At 40.7% G+C, this 21,010-nt stretch overlaps 1 protein-coding gene across 1 annotated transcript in view; it reads left to right on the forward strand.

Moving 5' to 3' along the window:
- Positions 1-21,010, forward strand: part of tmcc1a (transmembrane and coiled-coil domain family 1a) — a 78,363-nt gene that overhangs the window by 691 nt on the left and 56,662 nt on the right. The window lies entirely within an intron of this gene.

Consider the following 21,010-nt stretch of genomic DNA (forward strand, 5'->3'; position numbering starts at 1 on the left):
GAGAATTTATGGTAAAAATGTATTAAATATTGATCTGTTTCTCACCCAATCCTATCATATTGCTTCTGAAGACATGGATTTAACCACTTGAGTTGTATGGATTACTTTTATGCTGCCTTTATGTGCTTTTTGGAGCTTCAAATGTCTGGTCACCATTCACTTGAATTGTATGGACCTACAACTGATATATTCTTCTAAAAATATTAGTTTGTGTTCTGCAGAAGAAAGAAAGTCATACACATCTGAGATAACATTGTTAGTAAGTAAATGATGAGAGAATTATAATTTTTAGGTGAACTATCCCTTTAAATGGAGACTTAAAGAGAACCTAATTTAGTGTCATTTAGAACACTGTTCCAGGTTTAATATACAAGTTAAGCTCTATCTACAAAAAAAAAAAAAAAAAAAAAAAAATTGTTTACAGTAAGGAAGTTACAATAGAAGTACATAAGGCAAGGCAACAAACATACACTAAACTAGCCACAAGACCTACACTTTAATATGATACTGACACTGTTGTGATAAAATCGCTTACTAACTGCTGTCATGGCCAGTGTTTGGTGTAATCTGATTACAATCTGATTGTCAAAAATATTGTAATACATTACAATTTAAATCCCTGTAATCAGATTACATTTATTAGCCACTTTCACACATGAAGCCTGTTAGAGTAAAATTGTTAGATTGCCTTTATTGGTAAATGTACCACATCTGCTACTCACACATGAAACAACTTTCTGACTTTTTTCTGTTTTGTAACCATTCACACATCGGCACAAAAATGCCATTACACTCTTAGATGTAGTTATTTAAGGCTGGATTACACTACACAACTTTTAAAATCTGAACAGAATCTAAAAATACAAGGTGTCAAACACTTAATGACTATGTAAATGGCTACAGACAGAAACTGGGCATGACACACTAAATGACTGAGGATCACTCTGGCTGCCAAGTCGATCCTAACAACATCACACAGAAACACATTTCCCCATTCTAAGGCTTCATCTACATTATTCCGGATACATTTGAAAACGCCGATTTCGAAACGCTCTCCGGCATTTTCCAAAAGTTGCTTGTCTACACTGAAACGGATGAACACGCTTAAATCCCCTTACTGTGCATGCAAAAAAATTGCCATTGCATGTACGGTCTGAAACGCAGTTGTCCTTGTGTTCTGTTGCCAGACACCAATTCCGAGTAAACTTCCCGTCGCCTTTAAAGGAATGCAATGTGAAGGTTGTACAAAGTAACATTTATCTTTAATAATACTCCCAAAGTGAATAATAGGCACAATAATGGCATTACAGTGCACGCCGCCACCTTGATTGTTTTGGGTTGAATGGATCACATGACTGCGTCACATGACAACAAATACGTTTTCGGATATCTCCGTCTTCACCGTCCACACTACAACGCGAAGACGGCGTTTTCCAATGTATCCCCTTTTCTCAAAAAGCTCAGTTTTCGCTGACAAAAACGCCTTCTCAGTGTGGACGGAAGGCCAAACGTAGAGAAAAATATGTGTTTTCAAATGAAACCGTATTAGTGTGGATGTGTCCTGTGAGACGCATGACAGATGTAAACAAAAACAGATGTACGGGAGCTGCCATATTTCTTGCTACTACTGTGTTCCAAGTCGTGATTCTCGGGAAAGAAACGAGCACATCTGGTTATGTTTTTGTGTTGGAAAAAATGTGACACGAGTTGTAGGTAAATGGCGTTAAATGTTGAGCTTTACCATTTTGATTGCTTGTTCACCATCTCCATTTCTTTGTGGTCCAGTTTCTTGGCCCTGAATGCTCGATTTCCATTGGCTGCCTACCATACAACTTTATATTTGAGTCATGGAGCATCATACACTATGAGATTTTCTCTATAGTCGGTTCTAAAATATCAAACAAGTTTGATATCCTCTAACTAAATGGAATCATTTCACTATCTGTCAAATTTCATGACATTTTGTTTTAACTCCTGAGTAACCGAATCATCTCCGTCAGAACTTTGTAACTGGCCAAAAGTAGACTTCTTATGTCAGTGCGTCTTGACCTGCTCACTGTTAATCTTCAGCTCTGTTCACTCATACTATCTAAAACCGAACTTTTCAGGTAATCTTAGAACTTCTCATTCAAGGAAATTGCCAGAGATGATTTACTGGTATTTTCGAAAGGGTTGTGTTCACACATGACCTCCAAAACAAATCCAGTTAATTTTGTGAAACAGGCTGTATGTGTGAAAGCGACTACTGGCTTTCAATACATTACTTGGGTTACATTATAATAGTATTATTTATGTAGAATACATTTTCAAACATGAATTATGTTCATGAGTATGTCTGTTTGTGTTTCTGTCACAGCTAAAGAGACAATGAACAAGAAGGAAATAATCAAATCAAATCAAATCACTTTACTGTCACACAGCCATATACACAAGTGCAATGGTGTGTGAAATTCTTGGGTGCAGTTCCGATCAACATAGCAGTCGTGACAGTGATGAGACATATACCAATTTACAATAACATCAAATTAACACAACGCAATTTAAACATCTGTTATACATAATTAAACTCGACTTAAAACATCAAATTAACACAACACAATTTAAACATCTGTTATACATAATTACACAACTTAAAACATCAAATTAACACAACACAATTTAAACATCTGTTATACACAATTACACTCAACAATATACAATAATAACATACATTGCACAGTATACAATATGCTGTTTTTTTTTTTTGTTTTTTTTTTTGTTTTTTACTATATAGATACTATATAGATACACATTATTCAATAAAAATTAAAATATATATGAAAAAAGTATATATATAGAATGTACAGTATTGTACTGTATTGACATTCAGGCTGTCGGTTGATAGTCAGTTGTTAAGAGAGACATAATATAATGACAGTAATATAATTTATGACGGTCCGGTGTGAGATAAAAGAGTAATAAAGTGCAGGGCTGATGTATTTTGATCGTGGGAGATCAAGAGTTCAGAAGTCTGATTGCTTGGGGGAAGAAGCTATCATGGAGTCGGCTGGTGCGGGTCCTGATGCTGCGATACCGCCTACCTGATGGTAGCAGTGAGAACAGCCCATGGCTCGGGTGGCTGGAGTCTCTGATGATCCTCCGAGCTTTTTTCACACACCGCCTTGTATATATTTCCTGGAGGGAGGGAAGCTCACCTCCGATGATGTGTCTGGCAGTTCGCACCACCCTTTGCAGTGCTTTGCGGTTGTGGGCAGTGCTATTGCCGTACCAGGCGGAGATACAGCCAGTCAGGATGCTCTCCACAGTGCAGGTGTAGAACCGTGTGAGGATGTGGCGGTTCATTCCAAACTTCCTCAGCCGTCTCAGGAAGAAAAGGCGCTGATGAGCCTTCTTCACAACGACTTCAGTGTGGACGGACCATGTGAGTTCCTCAGTGATGTGGACACCCAGGAACTTGAAGCTGCTGACTCTCTCCACTGGTGCTCCATTGATGGTGATTGGACTGTGTTCTCTGTCTTTTCTCCTGAAGTCCACCACAAGCTCCTTTGTCTTACTGACGTTGAGGGAGAGGTTGTGCTCCTGACACCAGTGTGTCAGAGTGTGCACCTCCTCTCTGTAGGCTGTTTCATCATTGTCAGTGATCAGACCTACCACCGTCGTGTCATCAGCAAACTTAATGATGGCATTGGAGTTATGTGTTGCCACACAGTCATGTGTGTACAGGGAATACAGTAGTGGGCTGAGAACACAGCCCTGTGGGGCTCCAGTGTTGAGGGTCAGTGATGAGGAGATGTTGCTGCCTATTCTAACCACCTGGCGTCTGCTTGACAGGAAGTCCAGGATCCAGCTGCACAGCGAGCTGTTTAAGCCCAGAGCCCGGAGTTTCTCATCTAGCTTGGAGGGCACTATGGTGTTGAATGCTGAGCTGTAGTCTACAAACAGCATTCTCACATAAGTGTTCTTTTTTTCCAGGTGGGAGAGAGCAGTGTGTATTGTAGATGCAATGGCATCATCAGTGGAGCGGTTGTTACGGTAAGCAAACTGCAGCGGGTCAAGATTGAGTGGTAATACAGAGCAGATGTAATCTCTGATTAGTCTCTCAAAACATTTGCTGATGATGGGGGTCAGAGCAACAGGACGCCAGTCATTTAAACAAGTTATTTTCGATTGTTTTGGAACAGGCACAATGGTGGATGTTTTAAAGCATGTGGGGACTACAGACAAAGAGAGGGAAAGGTTGAAAATGTCCGTAAAAACACCAGCCAGCTGGTTCGCGCACGCTCTGATGACGCGGCCCGGAATGCCGTCTGGACCCGCGGCTTTGCGGATATTCACCCGTCGGAAGGATCGGGTTACATCCGCTACAGAGACGGAGAGTGAACTAACCTCTGTAGCTTCGGCCGTGAGAGCTCTCTCCGCGAGGGCGGTGTTATTTCCCTCGAAACGAGCATAAAAAGTATTTAGCTCATCCGGTAGAGAGGCAGCGGTGTTCATGGCGGAGTTTTTATTCCCTTTAAAGTCCGTGATGATGTTAATTCCCTGCCACATGCTTCTAGAGTTGGTGGTGTTAAACTGTCCTTCAATCTTACTCCTGTACTGGCGTTTTGCTGTTTTGATAGTTTTTCGGAGGGCATAACTGGCTTGTTTATGCTCCTCCGCGTTCCCGGAATTAAAAGCGGAGGTCCGCACATTAAGTGCTGCGCGAACATCGCTGTTGATCCACGGCTTCTGATTCGGATAGATTCGCACAGTTCTGGTCGGAATCACTTCCTCTACACACGTTCTGATGAAGCACATTACGCTATCAGCGTAAAGCTCGATGTCGTCATCAGAGGCGGACCGGAACATCTCCCAGTCCGTGCGATCAAAACAGTCTTGTAGCGTAGAGTCTGATTGGTCCGACCAGCACTGGATCGTTCTGAGGGTGGGTGCTTCCTGTTTCAGTTTCTGCCTGTAAGCGGGCAGAAGCAGAATGGAAGAGTGATCCGATTTGCCAAATGGTGGGCGGGGGAGGGATTTGTAGCCATCCCGGAACGGAGAGTAGCAATGGTCCAAAACCCGGTCCCCTCGTGTGTTGAAACTAATGTGCTGGTGATATTTTGGTGCGACTGATTTTAAACTGGCTTTATTAAAGTCCCCGGTCACAATGAACGCGGCCTCAGGGTGCGCGGTTTCCTGCTCACTTATACTCCCATACAGTTCCTTGAGTGCCCGGTCTGTGTCGGCTTGTGGGGGGATGTACACAGCAGTGATAATGACCGCTGTGAATTCCCTCGGTAGCCAGAATGGTCGACACAGAAGCATAAGAAATTCCAGATCAGGAGAACAGAAAGACTTGATAGAATGTATGTTCCTCTGATCACACCAGGATTTGTTGATCATAAAACATACACCACCTCCTCTAGTTTTACCTGAGAGGTCTTTCGCTCTGTCCGCTCAGAGCATGGAGAACCCCGTGGGTTCAATGGCTGAGTCTGGAATCTCCGCAGACATCCAAGTTTCCGTAAGGCAGATAACGCAGCAGTCTCTCGTTGGAAAGAGATCCGCGCTTTCAGCTCGCAGAGCTTGTTATCCAGAGACTGAACATTTGCCAGTAGAATAGTGGGTAGCGGGGGTCGATTTGCGCGGCGTCTTACTCTGATGAGAACGCCGGCTCTGTTTCCCCTTTTCCTCCTGCGTTTCCGCGGCCGTGCTGCCCAGACAAAGGGCTCCGCTTGCGTGTTTGTAAACAGCGGGTCGGCATTGAGGAATGTGAAGTCCGGTTTACGGTGTGAGATCGCTGAGCCAATGTCCAAAAGTGTTTGTCTGTCGTAGACAATAAGGCAGACAACATCCAAGACAAAAAACATAAGAATTGTAAACAAAACAAACAAACCATTGCTAAGTTGTGTCGGAGCTCGCAACGCAGCAGCCATACTCGGCGCCATCTTGAGTCCAAAATATTGACAATATGTATTTGTTGAGCCTAAAAAAAATAAACCTTTTCTGTGAAAATAGTTTTAGCAAGTTACTTAAAAATTAACTAATTGTCAGAGCCATAGCCTTGCAGGCTGTGCTCATGACATGTGATACGGATGCATCGCGAGTGACCAGAGTTCAAGTTCCGGCTCGTAAGGGCCTTTCCCGATCCCATTCTCACTCTTCTTCCTTGTCATTTCCTGTCTCTTCTCCAATAACTCTGTCATTAAAAAATCTTTAAAAAAAAATAAAAAAGTAAACTAATTAGTATCCTTTCCTTTGAAAGGAGAAAAGAAATGGAGAATTTATGAAAGTTATTTAATCCACATTATTCCACAAGTGCTGTCGATAGAGCTTAACTTGTATTCAAACCCGGAAACACTCCTGAAAGTATCAATTTTGTCTCAGATGTCTCTCCTAAAATTCCATAGGATGATTAAAACTAGACACAAATGAAACAATTGTTGACAAACAGTAAGAATATGGAGAAACAGTATAAAACTTATGTGGATAGCTGTAACGTTGCTGGCAATGGCGAAGACGATGACGAAGTGTAGAGAGAACCCAAGTGCAATTTATTTACAAACGTGATAATCCAAAAAACCCTAACTATAAATGTGAAAGAAAACAAAACATGAACTTGACTACAAAGTTACATTCAATACTTGACAAAGGAAAACATGAGGGCTTAAAGACATGGAAGAACAAACCAATGAACAAACAGAACTCTAACAAGATAATTAAACAGTAAACCAATGAAAACATGACACATGAACATGGAGGGAAAACATGAAATCACATGACAAGGGAAACAGGAACTAAACATTTCAAAATAAAAGACATGAATCAACAAAATACACATGACAATAGCATTACACAAATCATTTGGTTTTGGAAGTATTTCATGATAAATATTTTAGTTCGTATTGAGATCTCAAGGTATTTTGAAAAATCTGAGCACAGTTTGAGAAACTTTTTATGTCTCACATGTGAGATTAGCAGGATCTGTTTCTCTAGAGAAACATTTGAAAAGCAGGAGACTTCAGCAAAGTCTCCCTTTGTTCTCCATTCAACCCCATCAATGTTTTGGAGAAACAAATGATAAAGTAGATCTTTCCTATGGAGAGATCTCTGGGGCATTGAAACAGTTTGACTGTTTTTTCAGTTACTGATTAAGTGATAAAACTCATCTTACCCTGTCTCTCTTGTGTTTTCTCTCACACATGAACACTTCCTTTATTGACTGCATGTGTCAACAATCCCCATATCATTTGACTCACCGACAGAAACCCTTTACACATACAAGCTCAAACAAACACCTTGAACATTACATGAATCTGCTAGTTTCTGAGTTTCACTACTATTCCTTTCGGGACATTTAATGTTTATATGCTGTATATACATTGCATATGATCACTTTGTTCATCCTCTCAAATTTGTATGGTTCAAACTCACATTAAAACTATTAAAAGAATAGTTCACCCAAAAACGAAAATTCTCTCATTATTTACTCACCCTTATATCGTTCCAAACCCATAGGACTTACTTTCTTCCTCGGAACACAGAAGGAGATGTTTTAATGAATATCTCGGCCCAACTTTTCAATACAGTGGCACTGGATAGTCCCTCACTTTAAAGCTTAAAAAGCACCAAAAAGGATCATAAAAGTCATCCATGCGCATCCTTGTGCATCATATTCCAAGTCTTCTGAATACATACAATGGATGAGAAACAGCTAAACAACAAGTTCTTGCATAAACATGCGACCCGCTGTAAAAGAGTTCCTCTCATAGCAACATGATCACACTGGAAATTGGCATTTGAGTTCTGAATCTTTTTCCAGCTAAAGTCAGATCCAATGTGCCAAATTCCAGACCATCGAAGTAAATGAAATAACACTATTTTGGTCTCTGTACTGTTAAAGTAAGGTTTAGGGTTTGGCATATATAATGTTATTAGCTTCTCAAGTCTTTCCAGAAAATAATCAAACAAATCCTTGTTCATTGGTACTGGAAAACAGTGATGGAATTGCCATTACATTTGGGAACACTTTAAGAGAAAGAGAGATGGGGTGGTGGGTATGTAAGAGAACAGCTTATTTTTGAGTTGTGCTTAAGGTGTCATCTTTATATTTCTTATATGTTTAACTGTAAAGAAATGATAGCAGTTGACATTGGATATTGGTGTGGACTAAATACTTACTGGCAATTTCTTTTTGACATTCCAAGCATGTAGGAAAGTAATATCTGCTTATGTCTGTGAAGGAAATGCTTTATGACTCTGCAGGGGTCTTTCCTGTTTCTCTTTAACTGGTTTTGTTATTTCTCTGTCATTCTTGCCATTCTTCAACCCTTCATTTAGACAACCAGGACACAGAGAGACACTTTGGTGAAATGGTTTAAAACTAAAGACCAGTTATAACACCTAAAATGAACACTTTCTCTTATACAAATATGTACATTTTAGCCTAAAATCTTAATGTTTTAAAAATATCACATGCATATGTTATTTGTCAGCTACTCAAATTTGCATGTGTGTGTTTTGGTTGCATGTTTTATTAGTGGTGTCATACATGTCTTATTGTTTGGTACATCACGACTAAATATAGCTTGCAAAACATGAGCTCATGTAAACTTGTGCTTCTTTTTTTAAAATCTTTCTTTCACACTTTCAAAGAGTTCACACTTTTTTTATTTATTTATTTATTTTTTTTTTGGCTGACCAGCGACACATGCCATCCTTTCTATTTTCTTTCTCTGATATTGGTCTCCATGGCAACTAAGTGATGTTTAATCAGGAGGGATGTCTAAATGGACACAGGTGTCCAACTGTGAACGAGTCAACAACATCCACACTGTTTGTGTTTGATTTAGTGAAGCTGTGTTTTTAATGCCTTGAAAACTTTTATTTTCAACATAAATGTAACAATAGTTTACCACAAAATCACATGTATTGTCTTGTTAAAACTAATATACATTTTCATTGATAACAATAAGGTAAATCATACTTTTCAGTTCTAAAAAATATAGTTTTTTTTATCATTTACCGTAAAATGACATAAATTGTCTTGTTAAATAAAATATAATTTTTCACCGTACATATCAGTTAACCATTTAACAGTTTTTTACTGTAGCATTTTTACATTCTTTTTCAGTTAAAATGTAAAAAAAAAAAAAAAAAAAAATGATTTTTTTCGGTAAAATCTCATCAATATTTTAGCTATTTTGGCAGAGACTGTTCAGTCCGAGATGGACTACTTAAATAAATAGTAAAAATTGGAACGTCCATTTCATCCCGCCTTACAAGTAAAAGAGCCAATCACCTTTCAGGTACAGACATGGTCAGTCAACTTAAGAACGTGTATGCGCATTAGTTAGACCAGCCTGAAAAATATTTTTAAGAGTGATCTGAGATAAAAACACACAATTTATGATACCAGTGTTGTCAGATTAAACTGCTGATTTGAAATATGTAGATAGCAATCTTTACCAACCGTTTTGTAGATTTTGGTCTCTCCCCCTTCAAGTAGATAGGAGCTGTACTTTTATGCTGCTATTGTCCATAAATTAGAAAATAGTTGCCCAGGAGTGCTCCAAAGATGGCCGCCGAGTGGACTGACTTGCCTTGAAAGGCACTTAGCTGAAATCCAACCAAAGAGCACCTTTTGGGACGCTATATAATTATAAAACAGCAAGGTCCTTCCATAAAGTAGCACTCCAACATCTATTTTTCCATATGTGCATAGATGAGGTTTTGTTGACTTTGTGAGAATGACTTCTGATATCTGATAGTCTTGGAATCATCAGTTAGAATGAGTTGGAAATTATAAATCAATCAGAAATGTGTTACAACTTATGCCACATTTTCAAGCAAAAGAGTTTTATAGCTGGATAATTTGCAGCTGTTATTGCAAATTATAAACTTATATCAAAAATATTTTTGTGTAGAAAACTTTTCCTGCTCATATAAAATAAATGTCATTTAAAATAAATACATCCTTTTTTTTTTTTTTTTTTTTTTTTTTTTTTTTTTTGTGGTGGCGTCAGAGAAAATGTTGGCAGGGCAAGTAAAAATTTGAACTAATGTTCTGACCAGAACAGCAGAGAAAACCATCCTAATTGTTGAGAAACTTTAGTACCTGAAGTTTGCATTGCAAAGGGAAATACTCTCTGATCTCATGAATATTACATGACTGTGGCATTATTTTTGCAAAATTAACTTAACTTAGTTCTTTACACCTATCGTGGCAGTTTTGAGGTGAAATGTCCACTGTGTGGCGCTAAGAGCAAGTTAAATGTTCTTCCAAACAGATTATGTTTTTCATTTTAATGCTCTATCCAGTTTTAAATCAACAAAACCGACCTCCCTACCCTGACCCTTAAACCTAAACGTAACCAATAGTGTCAGAAAGCAACTGTGATATTAAAGGTGCAATTTTTGAAGAAACCACGTCATTTTGTGTTGCTTCTATGACACTTTGGGCTCACATGTGGACTTGTGTGCTCTTCAGGACTCATACCCTGCTCCTTTACATCACAAGTGCAACGCTCTATCAGCTGAGCTACTGCACAATTTAATCACAAGCTTGTAAATGTAATTGATTATGTAATGCAAACATTCAAATGAGTCATGCGCTATAGTAAAAGTGTTCATATGTCATGAAATTACATTGTGTGAGGAACAGGGTGAAAAGTGATCTGATTATGAACTGATAATCTGCTGTTTTACTCATGATTTGAGTGAAAGTGAATAAAAGTCATTGTTGTTGTTGCGCCTATTGTTGTTGCAATATGTTCAACGAGCCTCGTAAAAATCATTTAGCAGAAATGTAGGTATAGTAACATGATTCTGTGAGACCAGGTTGGTATAGACTAGACATCTTGTAGTAGTGACTATTATTAGGTTAAATCTCATTGAGATTAAAATCTCTTTTGCAGGTGTGACGTGGCCAAGATATTATTCTGTACTGAATGTTGTTTCCACATGCTACAAAAAATGCATCTAACACAGATACATTTTCTAGTGTGAGAAAAAGTCTGATCTCAGTTACAAAACCACTGACTGTTTCCTGTTTCCTATGTGAAACAGCAGAACAGCTATTATTGTCACTTATTGTTGGAGCGCTGCACATTCATCTGTGATTTGGTGGAGATCTTCTGTTGTGTTAGAAGATCTCACAATGAACTGTTAAAGAGACAAACAAGAGACATGAGAAAGCAGCATCATAAGTCTTGCAGTGATGTGCATTGGGGATTTAATTTGTATACATTATATGGGCGTTGCAGTACGTGTGTGTTCACTCCATACTGTCTTTGATGTCACCGCTCTGTTTCATGTGCATGTCTAATGAATATTCATGACTAATTATTTATGTAGGCCAACGCCCTAATTCAGGTCAAGCAGTGCTCACATGATACTTATACACTGTCCACATCTTCATCACAGCAGGGCTGTGAAATTATGCTCTGTATATTTGACCCAAAAGAACAGAAAGACAGGACTTAATGTTTTTGCTTTGCTTTGACATCATCTGAGCAAGTAGGGTTGTTTATGGCAATATAATGTACAGTAAGGCACAAAATGGGGTTTAAAACACTTATAGAATATTCCTGGTTAAAGCTCAGTCGACAGCATTTGTAGCATAATATTGAAATACCACAAAAATGACTTCTGACTCATCCCTCCTTTTCTAAAGAAAAATGAAAAAAAAAAGTCAATGGGGTCAATCAGTAAATGTTAAATACTCACTGTTTCAAAAGTATAGACACAAGACCTAAACAATATGTGTTAACATGATTTAAGTGTGATAAAATCACTTACTAACCTTTTCTGGTTAAAGTTATATCCAATTTTACAACTTCGTTGCCATTATGAATTAATGGTAAATCCCAGTAAATGGCGATTTAAACAACTTTACATCTCAAATAATACTTAAGTTTTATCAGAAGAATTCATGTAAGTACTTTTATTAAATTATAAGCATCACATTTCTGCCTTTAAACCCTCCAGAAATTGGCCCCAATCACTTCTGTTGTAAGTGTCTCACTGTAACCTCACTGGAAATTAATTTTGTGGTAATCAGTATTATGCCATAAAAGGTGACAATTGAGCTTAACTTGTATTGAACCCGGAATATTCATTTAAAATAATGAAAGAAGGTGATTAACTTTTAGAAAATGCTGATTTGTCCAATTCAGGAGCTCAAACTAAATATTACATGAACTGTTTGATTTTACACTTATATTATGTGAGGTTTGCCATCTCTTTCTGTTTCTTTGTGTCATGTGTGTGTGTGTGTGCGTGTTTGTGTGTGTGTGTGTGTGTGTGTGTGATGGGTAAAGATTGTATGGATGTGTCCAGATGTGTGCGTTGTGAGAGGTATATATATATATATATATATATATATATATATATTTTTTTTTTTTTTTTTTTTTTGAGGATAAATTATTTATTATATACTGTATATTTATACCTCACAACTCTGCCCTAATGACCCAGTTAACATGTAAATACTGTATGCAAGCTCTTCATTTCTATGGAGATGGAATTGTTGCATATTAACATACAAATGGAAAGAGATTCACAAATAGAAGGTTGGTTCACATTAATTTGAATGAGATCCACAAATAAATGTAAGGAGTTTTACAAAAATGAAATAAATTCACATATAAAAAGAATGAGATTTACAAATACAACTCTTTCCAGCATTCATTTGTGAATCGTTCACATTTATTTGTGGATCGCTTCCTGTGCATTTGCGGATCGCTATACTCATTTGTCGATTTTGAAACAAATCTAGCGTCAAGATGTGCACACAAATCTACAAATAAGTGGACTCCACCCATCGTCACACAAGCCAATCAGATAACGGCCACATTACTCGGACCAGTCGTAGCACGTTCTATCTTCAATCAATCATGCTTCATTTTACTATCAGGGCGGGACCAGAGTCACAACTCTCATGAGCATGGAATCAAGCACATACAGATAAGCTCCAAGACCACAAACTTTTAATGAACAGGACGTCATCAGAGGAATACTGTGACTTAAGGTTTGTGTCATTTTCTCCCGGTTATAAACATGTGTAGTGTCTTGTTAAATGTCGACAGCTGAAAATTGCCCATTTGTAGAGTGTCCTGATCATTTGCTTTATAGCTAATCTGGCTGACTGTATGAGTCTGCTATTTCAATTTTAGCCGATTTTCTTGACTGAAATGTGTCATCAAAACCTTTACTCTTAATGATACATGGCAGATCCAAACAGACATACTACTAGATACTACAAAAGATCAGTAGTACAGATAGTGTCTTTATAAAACATGAATCATATCATTTGATCTTAGGAGCACAAACCATAAATTAATACTCTATATTACAAGATCTGCTATGGCATTAATTTGGTTTCACATTGTAAGGGGTTTCAGTGGAAAGGAGGCGAGAACCTGCTTGACAACTTAAATAATAATTTAATAAACAATTTAACCAAAAACACACAACCATAAACACACAGTACAGCTGCCTGTAATTCTCTCTCTCTCGAACTGTCGTCCCTGGCCGCCTTTATCCCTCGCGCGCCCCATCAGGCTGATTGGGGACTGGGCATGCGTCATTCCAGCCTGGCCCCGCCCTCCTCGGCTCTACACTCCTCCCGGCGTTGCCTCAGGCCGGGGAGCCCCCGGCATGATGTACATCCCCCCTCTCCAGGGGGCGTGCCTTGTGCCCCGACTGCTGGCGGGTCATCCCCGCCTTCCTTGACCTGGGAGGAGACAGGAGGGGAAAAACAACAACAACAAAACAAAATAGGCGAGGGAAAGGCCAACACGGAGCGACAGAGAGAGAGAGAGGAGAGAGAGAAAAAGAAACTCACCGGTTCTCTGATGTGCCGTCGCGTGGTCCTCGATCACTCCTCCACCCTCTCAGGTGGACGGCAGCTGCTCCTCCCCGGGCGGACCGGAGTCAGACCTCCGACCCCCGGCGGACAGAACGCCCCTCCCAGCATCCTGCGGGGACACTTCTCCACCCCTGGCAGCGGCCCTACCACTCCAGGCGGTCGGAGAGTCGCTTCCCTCCTCCCCCCGCGGACGGCGGTCTTCTCTAGACCCCTCCACGTTCCCAGGGAATGGCAGGCACTCCTCTGCCCCTGGCAGCAGCTCCCTCACTCCAGGCGGTCGGGGAGTCCAGTCTCCACTCGCCTCGCGGACGGCGGCCATTCCCCGCGTCCGGGTGGTCGGGCTACTCTGTCCCCAGTTGGATGGCAGCGGCGCTCCCCTGGGTGGACGGCAGTGTCGAGGACTCTGCGACGGGAATCCCTCCTCCTCCCGGGTTTCGGCACCAGTGTAAGGGGGTTCAGTGGAAAGGAGGAGGCGAGAACCGGCTTGACAACTTAAATAATAATTTAATAAACAATTTAAACAAAAACACACAACCATAAACACACAGTACAGCTGCCTGTAATTCTCTCTCTCTCGAACTGTCGTCCCTGGCGCCTTTATCCCTCGCGCCCCATCAGGCTGATTGGGGACCGGGCGTGCATCATTCCAGCCCGGCCCCGCCCTCCTCGGCTCTACACACATTATGTTAATATATATACTGTATATATATATAAAAAAAAATAATTGAAGTAATATTTCAAAGGATTATATATTTAGCACTTAGTGTTATGGCAGACCAGTCCAATGTTACTCACAATAAATAATTATGTTAACCCTGTAAAACAATGTATGTTTCACTTATTTACTCAGGAAGTATATGGGCTGTGAGATATAGGAGGACAATAATAATAATAAAAGAGTTGCGAGGAGTAGTTACATGCATTACAACCTGTAATTTGTAACCAAAGCATACCTTTTAGCCAAAAGACTTGCTTTAAAGTGTTAAAAAACAGACACTCTTTAAAACCTATTTACCTCAAAATGCCTTGATAGAACTCAATAAAAGATTTGTCAACTAAATGACAAAAAATATTTTGTCAAATGAGATTTATACTCATATTCATGTTGTTCCAAACCCAAACGACTGACTTTTTTCTGTGGGAACTCAAAAGGAGATGTCATGAATAATGATAGGGATTGACAGCCTCGATTTCATTTCAGCCTCATTAGCAGCATCTACATTTTAGAATGTATTCTCATATTCCACAGAAGAAGAAAAAAAACACACACAAGGGTGAGTAAATGACAGAATTTTCATTTTTGAGTAAGTCAACCCAAAGACAATGTTACGGTTTATTAAAATTTTGTATTGCACTTGCATTTCAAGACATGACATTGTAATTTAAAAGAAATCTGACATAGACAAATAAACAATCTCATATTACACAATTTAAAAGGTGTCTTGTATTGGAGCTGGAACCACTGAGTTTTGGAGCAGGTGAGTCAAGTGCTCAAAGTTGATGGGCAGTACACAGGGGAAACATGTGAAAAAGATGGCATTACCCAGTGAGTCATTTGTCACTGTCAGAACATGATGCTGTATTTTATGAAGGGACCCTGTAATAGTACCTGCTAAAACATTCACACAAAAGTGCTAAAATGCTAAATTCTAATAAATATTACCTTACAACTGCTTTTATTAAATACATTAACATAATGTATAACCAAATTATTGGCTTAGCAGATCTTGTACACTGTGTAATATAGGGTATTAATTTATAGTTTGTGCTCCTAAGATCATCTAATATGATTAATGTTTAATAAAGACACTATCTGTACTACTGATCTTTTGTAGTGTCTAGTAGTGTGTCTGTTTGGATCTGCCATGTAACATTAAGAGTAAAGATTTTGACGACATATTTCAGTCAAGAAACTTGGTTAAAATTAAAATAGCAGACTCATGCAGTCAGCCAGGGCCTCGTTTCCCAAAAGCATCATAAGCCTAAGTAGATCGTAGAATCCATCTTACGATTCATCTTAGTTTGTGGCCCATTTCCCAAAAGCATTGTAACTTAAGTAGTACTTGAAAATGCTTGTAGATTTAAGAGTGCTCTGGAGTAATCATACAGCGCTAAGAGCATTTTAAAGACTTAGACTTATGCAGACACCTGCAGGATACCTATATTTTATTTATTTTTTATTTTAACTGACAAGTCTAATAATAATAATAACAAAATGCATAAAATTGATAGTCTATATAAATGGATGAGTAGATTAATTAGTAAACAAATAAAGTTATTTGTGTGGACTAGTTTGACTAGTTGGTAACAACAAAGAGGTGGCATGATTGATGCAGACAACTGTATAAATTAAAATCAGAGAGAGAAGAAAAAAGTCAAAAACTGCATGAACATCATCTGTATATATTAGCTAATCCTTGTATCCTCTTCCTCTCTGACACCCAAAGGCTCTCTTGCCAGCACTACAAGTTGTGTTGCACCGCACATGCAGCATTGCTGTTACCATGATCAATTTTGGGAGTAAAGAGCAGACCTCCGCTTTATTGGTGAATGTCTCTAAAGCGCATCTGCTAAACGTCTCCTTATTTTGCACTCTGTGATAACACAGTGAACCTCATAATATTCAATGAATGCTTGTAATTAGCAGGATCATACACAGGGCCTCTGCTGTCTTCACTAATCCTGGAAGCTTTCATATCGAGAGAAATTTGTGAAAATGAAATATTACACATGCACACCTGATTATGAAGCAGATTGTGTAAAAGAAATAGATCATTCTGCACAAAATTATTGTAAAACAATATGTAAATATGTAGTAAATTAGGTCGAATATTTAAGAAAATATTTAAAAAAATATATTAGTGAGGTAAATTTCAAATGATTGTAAAGTTACACACAAATATAATGAAGTTACAATGACGAGCAGTACTATACATTTTCAGCACTGTCACACAGACAGCGACTCTCTTAAGTAGCACTTAAAGCACATCCTCACACATTCATGTTAAGTGCAGGTTTGGGAAACGCACTTAAAAAAATAACTAACGTTTGTAGAATCACTTGTAGAAAATGCTCTTAACCTCTAAGATCGATCGTTATTGGGAAACGAGGCCCTGGTTAGCTATAAAGCTAATGATCAGGACATTCTACAAATGGGCAATTTTCAGCTGTCGACATTTAACAAGACACTACACATGTTTATAACCGAGAGAAAATGACACAATCCTTAAGTCACAGTATTCCTCTGATGTCCATGTCTTTAAAAATTTGCGGTCTTGTAGCTTATCTGTATGTGCTTGATTCCATGCTCATGAGAGCTGTGACACTGGTCCCACCTTGATAGTAAAATGAAGCATGATTGGTTGAAGATAGAACATGCTACGATTGGTCCGAGTAATGTGGCCGTTATCTGATTGGCTTGAGTAGACGATGGGTGGAGTCCACTTATTTGTAGATTTGTGTGCACATCTTGACACTAGATTTGTTTCAAAATCGACAAATGCGTATAACGATCCGCAAATGCACAGGAAGTGATCCACAAATAAATGTGCGTGATCCACAAATTAATGCTGGACAGAGTTGTGTTTGTGAGTTAAAAAATATATTTGTATATAATTTTTTTATTTGTAAAACTCATTGTTTTTATTAGTGAATTCATTTAAATTTTGTGAAACTCCTTACATTGATTTGTGGATCTCATTCAATGCATTTGTGAACCAACTTTCAAATTGTAAATCTCTTGCCATTTGCACATTAATATGCAACAATTCTATCTCCATACATTTCTTTCTGTGAACAGTCTCTCTTTCTCAGTGTGTATGATCTCCATCAAGTGGTTGGTTTGTATTTATGCTGTATGTGTTTTTATGTTGTGCGTGTTTTGTGTGTGTGTGTGTGTGTGTGTGTGTGTGGTTCACAGTTAATTAATTACTTGCTATAAATCACTAATAAATAATATACATTACCTGTCAAACACACTTGACTGAGTTTATGATCTTAAAAACCTTTAAATCTGAAGGCTTCATTTTTATATGGGCTCAAATAATTTTTGCATTTTAATTTATTTACAAAACTGCCCACATATGTGTAAAGCCTACATATCCTTCAGCCACTTGTGGTAAAATAAGAGTCTACATCAGCTTCTCTAAATGGGGGTACAAGTTTGATGTACTTGCTGACGTCAAAATCAGACTGTACCTCAGAAGATGAGTAACTGGGATTTTGGGCACCAGGTGCAGGTGCTATTTTGTTTAATCTTGTATTTTATCCTTTCTCTAGCTGGTGAAGGAGCTAGGGTAAATGTATTCTGTTTATTTTGTTTATTTGTTAAGTTTTGACTTCCCACTAGTAATTGTACTTTTGTTTGCTATTTTGGCCTTTGCCCTCTCCTAAAGCCTTTTTGACTTCCTTTTCCTGTTTTAATTAAATAAATACTTTTGTATTTATGCCAACCATGTGGAGAAGTCTCACGGTAGATCCTACCCAACGGGGGAGGAGTTACTACAAACATGGAGACTGTGGCAGAGGGGGCTCTGCCCAAGGAAGACGCAGTTTGCCAACAGGGAAACAAATTAGCGGAAGATATACATCGCATGGAGTTACCTTACAGGGAACCACCACATGCGGAGCACCTACCCCAGAACAGGGCTCTTAGTTAGCACGTGTACTGGGCCGGCAGCGAGTCTCTCCGAAAACTCGGAGGAAGTCAACCAGGGAACATAGTTTGTGAACACGACTGGGAATTAATGGCTCACATCTTCAGCTCAGAGGAGGTGAAAGGCGCTATATGCAAGCGATACACCCTGCCGGCTATCCCGGGCTTATCCGCTTGTATTGCGTGCCACTACCTGGGATGAAACCGGTTCCACTCGGAGGTTGTATAACCTTGCAAAGATGTTGGGTGTTGCCCAGCCCGCTGCTCTGCAAATGTCTGTTAGAGAGGCACCCCTGGCCAGGGCCCAGGAGGCCACTACACCCCTGGTAGAATGGGCTCGTAGCCCTACCGGGGGAAGCACGTCCTGGGCGTGATATGCCATAGCTATGGCGTCAATGATCCAGTGGGCGATCCTCTGCTTGGAGACAGTGCTTCCTTTCTGCTGTGCACCAAAGCAGACAAAGAGCTGCTCAGAGATCCTAAAGCTCTGTGTGTGATCCAATTAGATGCATAAAGCATGCACTGGACACAGCAACGACAGGGCTGGGTCTGCCTTCTCCTGGGGCAGTGCTCACAGGTTCACCACCTGGTCCCTAAAAGGGGTCGTGGGAACCTTGGGCACATAGCCCGGTTGCGGTCTCAAGATCACATGAGAGTAGCCCGGACCGAACTCCAAGCACGTTTCGCTGACAGAGAACACTTGCAGGTCTCCTACCCTCTTGATGGAAGTGAGCGCAGTCAGGAGGGCAGTTTTCAAGGAGAGTGCCATAAGCTCAGCTGACTGCAAAGGCTCAAAGGGGGCTCTCTGTAGACCCTGAAGAACTACAGGGAGGTCCCATGAGGGAACGAGGTGCGGTCTGGAGGGGTTCTGCCTCCTGGCGCCTCTCAGGAACCTGATGATCAGGTCGTGCTTCCCTAAGGACTTACCGTCCACTGTGTCGTGGTGTGCTGCTATAGCAGCAATGTACACCTTCAAGGTGGAAGGGAACAGCTGCCCTTCCAACCTCTCCTGCAGGAAGGAAAGCACCGATCCGACTGCGCATCTCTGGGGGTCTTCCCGTCGGGAAGAACACCACTTAGCGAACAGACGCCACTTAAAGGCATACAGGCGCCTCAAAGAGGGGGCCCTAGCCTGAGTGATCGTGTCTACCACCGCTTAGGTCTTCCGCGTCCCGTCCAGGGGCCAAACATGGAGATTCCAGAGGTCTGTTCACGGGTGCTAGATGGTGCCCCGTCCCTGAGAAAGAAGGTCCTTCCTTGGGGGAATTTGCCAGGGGGGGCTGTCGCAAGGAGCATGAGGTCCGAGAATCATGTCTGGGTGGACCAGTAGGGTGCTACCAAGATGACCTGCTCCCCGTCCCCCTGACCTTGCACAGAGTCTGTGCAAGTAGGCTCACTGGGGGAAACGCATTTTGTGTAGGCCAGGAGGCCAGTTGTGTGCCAGCACGTCTATGCCAAGAAATGCCTCGGTCAGGGCGTACCAGAGCAGGTAGTGAGGATTCTTGGGAGGTGAACAGGTCTAACTGTGCCTGTCCGAATCGACTCCAAATCAGCTGGACCACCTGAGGGTGGAGTCTCCACTCTCCCCTGAGGGTAACCTGCCGTGACAGTGTGTCTGCTGCAGGGTTGAGGTCACCCGGGATGTGAGTGGCTCGCAGCAACTTGAAGTACTTCTGATTCCAGAGGAGGAGACGGCGGGTGAGTTGTGACATACAATGAGAGCACAGACCACATTGGCGGTTGACATATGCTACCGTTGCTGTGTTGTCTGTCCGAATTAACACGTGCTTGCCCTAGTTCAATGGCTGGAACCTCCGCAGGGTGAGTAGAATTGCCAACAACTCGAGGCAGTTGATGTGCCAACACAGCCGCGGGCCCGCCCATAAGCCGGCGGCTGCGTGCCCATAGCAAACAGCGCCCCCAGCCCGTTTTGGAGGCGTCTGTCGTGACCACGACGTGCCTGGAGATCTGCTCTAGGGGAACACCTGCCCGTAGAAATGAGAGGTTGGTCCAAGGGCTGAAGAGATATGACAGACCAGCATGATGGCCACACGATGTGTCCCGTGGTGCCATGCCCATCTTGGGACTCGAGTCTGAAGCCAGTGCTGAAGCGGTCTCATATGCATCAACCTGAGCGGGGTGGCCACCCCTGAGGATGCCATATGCCCCAGGAGCCTCTGAAAGAGTTTCAGTGGAACCTCTGTTTTCTGTTTGAACGCCTTCAAACAGGTCAGCACCGACTGTGCGCACTCGTTTGTGAGGCATGCTGTCAATGAGACTGAGTCCAACTCCAAACCAAGAAAAGAGATGCTCTGAACCAGGAGGAGCTTGCTCTTTTCCCAGTTGACCCGAAGCCCTAATTGGCTGAGGTGCAAGAGCACCAAGTCCCTGTGTGCACACAACATGTCCCGAGAGTGAGCTAGGATTAGTCAATCGTCGAGATAGTTGAGAATGCGAATGCCACTTCCCTTAACGGGGCAAGAGCTCCCTCTGCGACCTTTGTGAAG

This window comes from Myxocyprinus asiaticus, chromosome 24 (genome assembly GCF_019703515.2).
Source record: "Myxocyprinus asiaticus isolate MX2 ecotype Aquarium Trade chromosome 24, UBuf_Myxa_2, whole genome shotgun sequence".
In the NCBI taxonomy this organism is placed as follows: Eukaryota; Metazoa; Chordata; class Actinopteri; order Cypriniformes; family Catostomidae; genus Myxocyprinus; species Myxocyprinus asiaticus.